The following is a 9,136-nucleotide window of genomic DNA, read 5'->3' as shown; positions in this document are numbered from 1 at the left end:
AGAATATAATTGTCATGAGTTTTACTTTCCTTCGTTTATTAGTTTATGGTTTGTAATCCACTAAACGCTTTATTTATATAAGATGTTTCTTGATTGTATCTCCGATTCACCGCCTCGGGAAACCGAGATGGTAACATCTCCCAATTTCCTTGGCCGCGTAAGAAGGGGGTGTTACAAGGGTATCATGGCTTCATAGGGGAAACATTGTATAATCAGATTAATGAGTCATATCATACAAACGATTATAGTTGTGTTGGAATTGAGTTGATTGATTTCTTACGATTCCTAGGGAGACTTAGGTCTCGGAGTCGAGTTGATTTATAGCTTACGACACCTATAAGGACTTCTTTATCCTTATTCAACAATATGCATAGTCTAACAAACCTTGTGTTGATTTATGTCTTACAAGTCTAGTTAAAAAAATAAGAGAATCATGCTAGGTTGTCAATCAGGCATTTTATCAAGCATAACATGTGCATAAGTTGAAAACACAACATACAATCATTCATATGAACTAATTAAGCATAGATCTAACCCATGTTTACTCCCCCTAATCCCCCACTAACCCTAACTAAGAGACTACTCACACATTGATGTGTCCATTTTATATTTGATTTTACCCCTTATTTTAGCTCTGTTTTACATGTCATTTGCACTAATGTTAGTGATTTAATGAGCTAATTCCGTGTTCTAGTTGTGTTTGCCTGTTTTCATTGTGTTTTGTAGTAAATTAAGCTTTTAGTAGCTTCTTCCCGTCAAAGTAGCAAGCACACGAGTTCACGAGGCTAAAAAGACTAAGCATGAACTTGGAAGGGTATTTTGGTAATTTCCAAGCCCGAACAAGAAGTATGATACTTGGGTCGATATGCAAAATGATCATACAAAATAAAGCCCAAAAGAGAAGTCCAAGTTCATGTGGAGAATGTCAAGCTTAGGATGCTCATTGTGCAATTAACCGGAGGATTAAAGATGGGTTAATAGCTCACATTGGATTCCTCATGCAATTAAAGACGGATTTAAGAGAAAAAGCATAAAACATCATGACCCCGATCGGGGCTTCTTTGCTCATGAATATTTACGTTTTGCCCCTATTTTACTATAAATAGAGGCCTTAATCCGTCATTGTAGGATATCTTTTACCATCTTTTTACACTCTATTATACTCTTAGCAACACATATTCTCTTAAGTTTCATATTAGTTTACATATTGATAAGCATTCCCTTTTGTTAAACAATTTACATTAAGCATTTGGTTCTTTATAATAAAAGTTCTTATTCAAGTCATTTGAGTTTCATTTTGTGTTCTTATTGTTCAAGTTCCAAGTTCTCTTATTACGGTAATTTCAATTCTTGTTTATTTCGTTAAATCGCTCTTTGTCATTGTTATTTCATAGTTTACAATTTTATTAATAGCATTACATTATTAGTTTGTTTTACATTTTTATTATCAAGTTACTATCACTATTAGTTTATTTCCAAGCATTTCTATTTACATTTCTCATCATAATTATTTCACTAATCATTTGTTATCATATTAGTTATTTTATTTATGTTATCACCACTTAGTATAATTCTAATTCTTATAATTCTATTTAGTTACAATTCCATTGTTATCATGTTTATCATTTCATTCATTGTTATTAGTTTTATTTCCATCATGAGTGAGTAGTTTCATATGTCTAGGGATTAGGGAAGCCAAGCATAAATAGTTCTTGTAATTGTTAGAATTAGGATGCTACAATATCAATAAATTATTTCTATCACATGTTTGTCTTATTTTGATTAATCTATGTTTAGTGGCCATACTTATTGATTTAGTTTGTAAATTCATTCTATAAGTCGAGAGGCACGGAATTGAATTAGACTAAACATGTGTTAGTAGGACGACCTAGTCATAACGAGAGTTCTCTAGGACGCGATCTATGGTTGACAATAAGGCCGAGAGGTGGTTGTCACGAGACCTAAACAATTGTTGTTATTAAGAATTCCTAGTTTTGGCATAAAAATTTACGTATTTGCATGTGTGACCCGACTTTCCTAGACTCTTTTATCATATTGTATTTACATCATTTATTTGCTTAATATCAAACCAAACCAACCAACCAATTGAATCGACCTTGATAGATTTCTATTCATAGGATATCATAACGCAATTCCCGTCTCCTTGTGTTCGACCTGTACCTTAATACATTCATTTTTTAGTCGCGTTTAAGGTATCTTTGTTAGGTGTACGATAGCCTATCAAATTTTGGCGCCGTTGCCGGGAAGCACAGTTTTATTGCGTTTAGAATTGTTGATTTCTATCTTGTTTTCTTTTGTCTTGAGGAACACTTGTTCCTTGAGACCGTTACTTATAAGTTTCTTGAGATTTGTGTCATATGCCCAGGTCCTCTCATAACGGAGAATTGATTCCCTTTGATCCGGAGCCCGAGAAAACATTCCAAAGCCGACTCAAATATTTCAAAGAGCTTGACACATCTTCTAGTCCCGGAGGTTTTGGTCGCATTTGTACTAATTACCCAATCCATGACGAGGAAGAAGAATCTAGTTCATCATCTCCACCACCACCACCATCTCCAATAAAAAAGATGGTGAAACTTTCTGATCATTCCAAGCCCACAGCGGCTATGCTCCCAGCGGGTAGCAATACTACCCAAATTACCGCCCCGGAGTTCGAGATCAAATCGGCTTTTATTAGACTTGTGGAGAGGAAGCAATTTGGGGGAACTCCTTTGGAGGATCCCAATTTGCATGGGCAAAATTTTGTGACTATTGCTCCATAATTAGGCAAATGGAAGTCACTCAAGCTCAAATAAGGGAGATAATTTTCCCTTTCTCTTTGAAGGACAAGGCAAAACTATGGATCAATAGCCTTGATCGCACTGCCATGGGAATCACCAATTGGGAAACTTTGGCTCTTGCTTTCTATCAAAAGTTTTTCCCATCGGAAAAAACTCAAACCTTGACGAGCCAAATCACGGGATTCCGCCAACAAGCACTAGAGAGCCTTTATGAAGCTTGGGAAAGGTACAAAGAGTTTCAAAGGCAATGCCCACAACATGGGTTGGGTGCTTGGTTCCTAGCTATAACATTCTACAATGGATGTTATGCCGACTCCCGAAGAATTCTTGATTCCGCCAACAATGGGCGGTTTGATCAAATTGACACGGATATTGCTCATGCCACAATTTAATCCATGGCGATTCCTGATGCCCAATATGTTAATTCCCGAAGTGCATCAATCAAAGGTAAAGAGGAAGCTTCCGATACTACCATTTTGAAAGCTCAAATCTTATTGCTCCATGAAAAATTGGAGGCTCAAAATACGGTTTGCTCTCTTCAACAAATCAATGACATGTCCTCTACAAACCAATTGTTGTTTGTGAAGGTTACGGAGGTGCGGGTCATTACGCCGCTCTATGCCAAGCTACTATTGAGGAGGTAAATGCTTTTCAAGTTTTAGACAAAGTTCATTTCCACCGGGTACATTTTCAAATACTTATAATCCAAACACGAAATTTCACAGGAAATTGTCTTATAAAAGCAACAATGTGTTAAACCCTCAACCATAGCAAACTTTTGTGCCTCAACCTCAACAACAAAATGCCTATGTTCCTACACAACAAAGGTTCAATTACCGACCGGACTATCAAAATCATAACCAACAACAAAGGCCACCACAACCAAACTTCTAACAAACCCAAGGTCCACCACCCCAAAATGCTTAACAAAATAACCAAAGGGGGAGCAAACTTGAGCCATCAGTAATGCAAATGGCTAAGACCCAAACGGAATTGTTGGCTCAAATGCAAAAGAGTGACCAAGCTCACAATGCCGCAATCAAAATGCTAGAGAATCAAATGGCCCAACTAGCCGCATCTAGCTCTCAAAGAAAAACGTGTCAATTACTACCTCAAGCTGAGCAACCACATGATACCATCAATGCTATTACCTTGAGAAGTGGTACAAAATATTATGAGCCAACCATGCCCAAAGAAAGTGAGGAGGTACTTGTTGAATTGGAGGTTTCTCCAAATGGAAAGAAAGGTGAAGCTATTCTAAAGAAAGTGGATGAATCAATTGTTTTTGAGAAAGTGAAAGATGTGGAGGATGCTCCTCCCAAGAAAGATGTTGAAGTTAAAAGTGCCGGAAAATATCAAAGTGCCTTTCCCTCATAGATTGGCAAAGCATCAAAAGGAAACTCAATTCGGTAAGTTCATGGAAGTTGCGAAGAATCTCCAAGTAACCGTTCCTTTTACCTAATTAATTATTCAAATTCCTTTTTACACTAAATTCATGAAAGACATTTTAACTAAGAAGAGCACTTTTGACGATGTTGAGACTATAGCATTCACCGCCGAGTGTAGTGCACTTTTGCAAAAACATGTCCCCTCCTAAGTTTAAAGATCCCGGTAGCTTTTCCATTCAATGCACTATTGGCACATATACAATTGATAAAGCTTTATATGATTTAGGTGCTAGTGTGAGTGTAATGCCGTACTCTATTTGTGATAAGCTAAACATGGGAGTCTTAAAATGTACTACTGTCACATTGCAAATGACGGATCATTCCATAAAACGCCATTTGGGAGTTTTGGAGGATGTTCCCGTAAAAGTTGGTAAGTTTTTCATTCCGGTTGATTTTATTGTTCTTGACATGGCCGAAGATGTCCAAATCCCAATCATTTTGGGGGAAGACCCTTTCTACATACCGCGAGTGCGGTAATTGATGTTAAGAATGGTAAGTTAACTTTAGAAGTGGGTGACGATAAGGTCACATACAACTTAAATAATGCCATGAAGAGTCAAATGATAGAAGAGTCTTGTTATTCTATTGACATTTTGGATTTTGTTGATGTTGTCATAGAAGACTCTATACCTCGATCTTTGTCTAAAGATCCTTTGGAGGCACTCTTGCTATTGGAATTATTTGCAGGTGATGATGAGATTGGAAATGAGGAGATGGATGCGTTGGAGCTAGAATTGGATGAGAAGAGCTATCATTGGAGGAAAGCACACAATTTGTAGGTTTGGTTTCTACGCCTCAAGGCCTTGAGGTAAAAAAACTCGAACATAAACCCCTCCCCTCCAATTTAAAATATGATTTTATAGATAATGAGGAGATGTGTCCGGTAATTGTTAGTGCACATTTGAGTGAGAGTCAATTGTCTTCTTTGTTTCATGTTTTAAAATCTCACAAGAAAGCCATTGGATAAAAACTTGATGATTTAAAGGGCATAAGCCCGGAATTTTGCATGCATAGAATCTATCTTGAGGAAGACCATAAACCACGTGTCCAAGGTCAAAGATGATTAAATCCTAACATGCAAGAAGTGGTCAAAAAGTACGTCATTAAATTGTTGGATGCGAGAATTATTTATGCGATTTTCGACTCTAAATGGGTTAGTCCGGTTCAAGTGGTTCCTAAGAAAGGAGGAACCACCGTAGTCAAAAATGATAAAAATGAACTCATTCCCACTAGAATTGTGACGGAATGGTGAATGTGTATTGACTATAGGAGGCTAAATTTGGCCACCAAGAAAGACCACTACCCATTACCTTTTATTGACTAAATGTTGGAAAGGTTGGCATGCCACAAATATTTTTGCTACTTGGATGGTTATTCCGGGTTCTTTCAAATACCCATTCACCCGGATGACCAAGAGAAGACCACGTTTACATGTCCCTATGATACCTTTGCCTACCGTAGAATGCCCTTTGGTCTTTGTAATGCTCCCACCACTTTTCAACGTTGTATGATAAGCATCTTTTCCAATTTTATCGAGTCTATTATGGAGGTGTTTATGTTGGATGATTTTAGTGTCTATGGTTCTTCATTTGATGCATGCTTGGCTAACTTGTCTAAAGTTTTGAAGCGTTGTGAAGAAGTTGATTTGGTGTTGAATTGGGCAAAGTGCCACTTCATGGTAAATGAAGGAATGGTACTTGGTCATATTGTCTCGAAAAGAGGAATTGCAGTGGACCGTGCTAATGTCCAAGTTATTGAACAACTACCCCCACCGGTAAATGTCAAAAGTGTAAGGAGTTTCTTAGGCCATGCGGGATTCTACCTCCGTTTTATCAAGGATTTATCTAAGATTGCTAAACCCCTTACAGAGCTTCGTTTAAAAGATGCTTCATTTGTATTTGCTAATGATTATCTTGAGTCTTTTAATTGGATCAGGAAGGCTTTGATCTCTGCGCCTATCATCCAATCACCGGAATGGAATTTGCCATTCGAGCTCATGTGCAATGCAAGTGACTATGCAGTAGGTTCCGTGCTAAGACAAAGTAAGGACAAGGTTCTCCATGCTATCTACTATGCTAGCAAAACGTTGGATGCATCTCAAATTAATTATGCCACTACGGAGAAAGAGCTACTTGCCATTGTCTATGCCTTAGAAAAATTCCGCTCTTACTTGATCGGTTCCAAAGTCATTGTTCATACCGATCATGCTGCACTAAAGCATCTCCTAGCTAAGCAAGAGGCTAAGCCGAGGTTGATACGATGGAGCTTGATTTTGCAAGAATTTGATCTTCAGATTAAAGACAAGAAGGGGGGCCGAAAATGTTGTTGCCGATCACCTATCCCGTTTGAAGTTTGATGAGGGAGTATAGATATACCTATTGATGATTCTTTCGCCGACGATGTCTTATTGATGTTGGGAGCCAATACTCCTTGGTATGCCTAAATAGCCAACTATCTAGTTGGAAGGGAGTTGCCACCCGGCCTTTCATATCAACAAAGGAAGAAGTTCTTACATGATGCCAAGTTCTTCCTTTGGGATGATCCTTACTTATTCAAACATTGCTCCGACGGGCTATTCCGGAGATGTGTCCCACAATGAGTTGTGAAAGGGGTGTTAGAAGGATATCATTCTTCTCCTTATGGTGGTCATCATGGACCATCCAAGACCGTTTCCACGGTATTGCAATCCGGCTTCTATTGGCCTACCTGAAAGATCATAGATCCATATTAGACTCTCTAATAAAATTAATTTATCTCATAAATTATCATTTAGGTGATCTATATAACATGCATACTAATATGAAAGCATAAAAATGAAAGTATAAGGAAAAACAATTTCCTTACATTGATTTTGTGGTAAAAAGGGCACAAACTAGTTCACCTCACTAGTTTGTTCTTGAGCTATATGAATATGGAAGATCCTCCAAAAACCAACCTCCAAAGTAGAAGGTCTCCTTCCTTAATCCACCCAAGAACTTACACCCAAATAATTTTACAACTATTAACTAGATACTAGTAAAATTTAACCCTTGATAATATGTTAATAATACTAACAATCTTAGTATTAATTTTGTTTTACTAACAACTTAGTAAAAAGATGCTTATTATTTTAGAGAGATGTTGGAGGAAAAGTTCACATGCATAAGTGTTGTGTGTAGTAGTAAGGTTGAGTGAAAATGTGAACAATTGATGGAGTGAAGTAGAAGGGAAAGTGGCGGGTGGAGGAGTGTGTTAGTGGACAATTTTGTCTTACATTTTTATCTTACATCACATGCAAAATCTTGTATAAGATAAATTATGGTAGTATACAAAATAAGGTGAAATGATTATGTGAGTAATCATCCACTACTCTTATTTTACACGGTCCATTTGCCCATTTACGGGTCCATGTTGGTTCTTATATTTGTCGCACAAATCCGTGTAATTTTTATTTTAAACATCGTATCATGTTTAAATACTTCCATAATAAATTCGTCCAATTCACTCCGTAAATATACGTGTACCACTACACATATTATTTACGTACTAATATTAATCACATTAATCAATTAGTACAATTTTAGTAAATTAACAGTTAATTAACTAAAACCCATCCCCCAAAACTTATTAATAAATTATCGCATAATTAAATAATAACTGCCGCTCCTCGAGTTCGCAACTCGAAATCTCTCTAAAAATAATTGACTAACCTTTTAGTCTACAAATCAAGGGACTAAATAAATTGTATCTTATACAATTAATTAGTTGTCTATTGGGGTTCGTTCCTTTAGGTGTGACTGAAAGGGGTCAGTTGATCACCGCCGTCTCACGACAATAACGTCAAACTCTAGTCAGCCAACCATTATCGATTTACGTTAATCAACTGACGAGGATCAAAAAAATAAATATCTGATGATATTCCATTAATGAGATTTAATATGTTAACGCACTATTGTGGAGGACACTAACTCCAACAATCTCCCACTTGTCCGACACAAGGTGTGCGCTACCAATTCTCTTGTCCGTTTTAATCTCCCACTCAATGCAAGGTGTCTTTCAGGTCGCACTTGCACATGAACACTTCACGAGTGTAATACTACGGATTTATGAGTCTCTGGGTACTCTATCGAGTAGGCCTTACTCTGTCGAGTAAGGGTGAGTTGCGTCTTAACAATAGTTTCTGACCTGTTGGGTACTCGATCGAGTAACGTAGATACTCGATCGAGTAAGGGGGCACTCGATCGAGTACCTCAGCTACTCGATCGAGTAGCCGGTTTACGGGGGATGATTTGTCGGGTTTTGTTAATAATGCGGTTAAGTATATAATAACTGCCGTCACTTTTATTTAAACACTTTTAAAACTAATTACTTTCAAAAAGAGAAATCAAACTACGTTCTTCGCTTCAATCGCATTGTTGGCGAATCCCAGAGCTTGGAAAGTCAGATTTTACCTTTCTTTATACCGTTGTAATCCTTGCGTCGAGGGTAAGATCTATGTACCCTTTTTATAGTATTTCGTTAAAGTTGGTTAAACCCTAATATTGGGAATTGGGGGTTTTGTTGTATTTTGTGATTGGTAGTGATTATATGCTTGTATGTTAGGAGGAGGATTCGTAGAGGAAGCGATTTGATATCAACTGTGAGATCGTCTGATTGTGTTGTGCTTTCCAGGTAGGGTTTCCCTACTCAGTATTAGTCCCATGATGTGTTGATTGGTGTTTGTGATTGTTGAATATTATCATACTCGTATTGTGACGGTTGTTGGCTTTGATTGTTGGTTGTAGTTTGTGATTGATTATATCTGCATGTGTTCTTGGTGCGTCCCTGGGTGAGTGGAGTCACTTGCGGGAGTGGCTTCACGCCCATGATTCCCCTTCTGTGGAACCCGCCACAGAAGGGATGTGCACA

At 37.6% G+C, this 9,136-nt stretch overlaps 1 non-coding gene across 1 annotated transcript; it reads right to left on the bottom strand.

Moving 5' to 3' along the window:
* Positions 1-2,958: 2,958 nt before the first annotated feature.
* On the bottom strand, positions 2,959-3,066 carry LOC141625039 (small nucleolar RNA R71). Its single transcript, XR_012534838.1, has one exon. It is a non-coding gene; the product is annotated as a small nucleolar RNA R71 (small nucleolar RNA).
* Positions 3,067-9,136: the final 6,070 nt, after the last annotated feature.

The sequence above is a fragment of the Silene latifolia genome, chromosome X (assembly GCF_048544455.1).
Source record: "Silene latifolia isolate original U9 population chromosome X, ASM4854445v1, whole genome shotgun sequence".
NCBI lineage: Eukaryota > Viridiplantae > Streptophyta > Magnoliopsida > Caryophyllales > Caryophyllaceae > Silene > Silene latifolia.
This window is presented reverse-complemented; position numbering and strand designations above follow the sequence as displayed.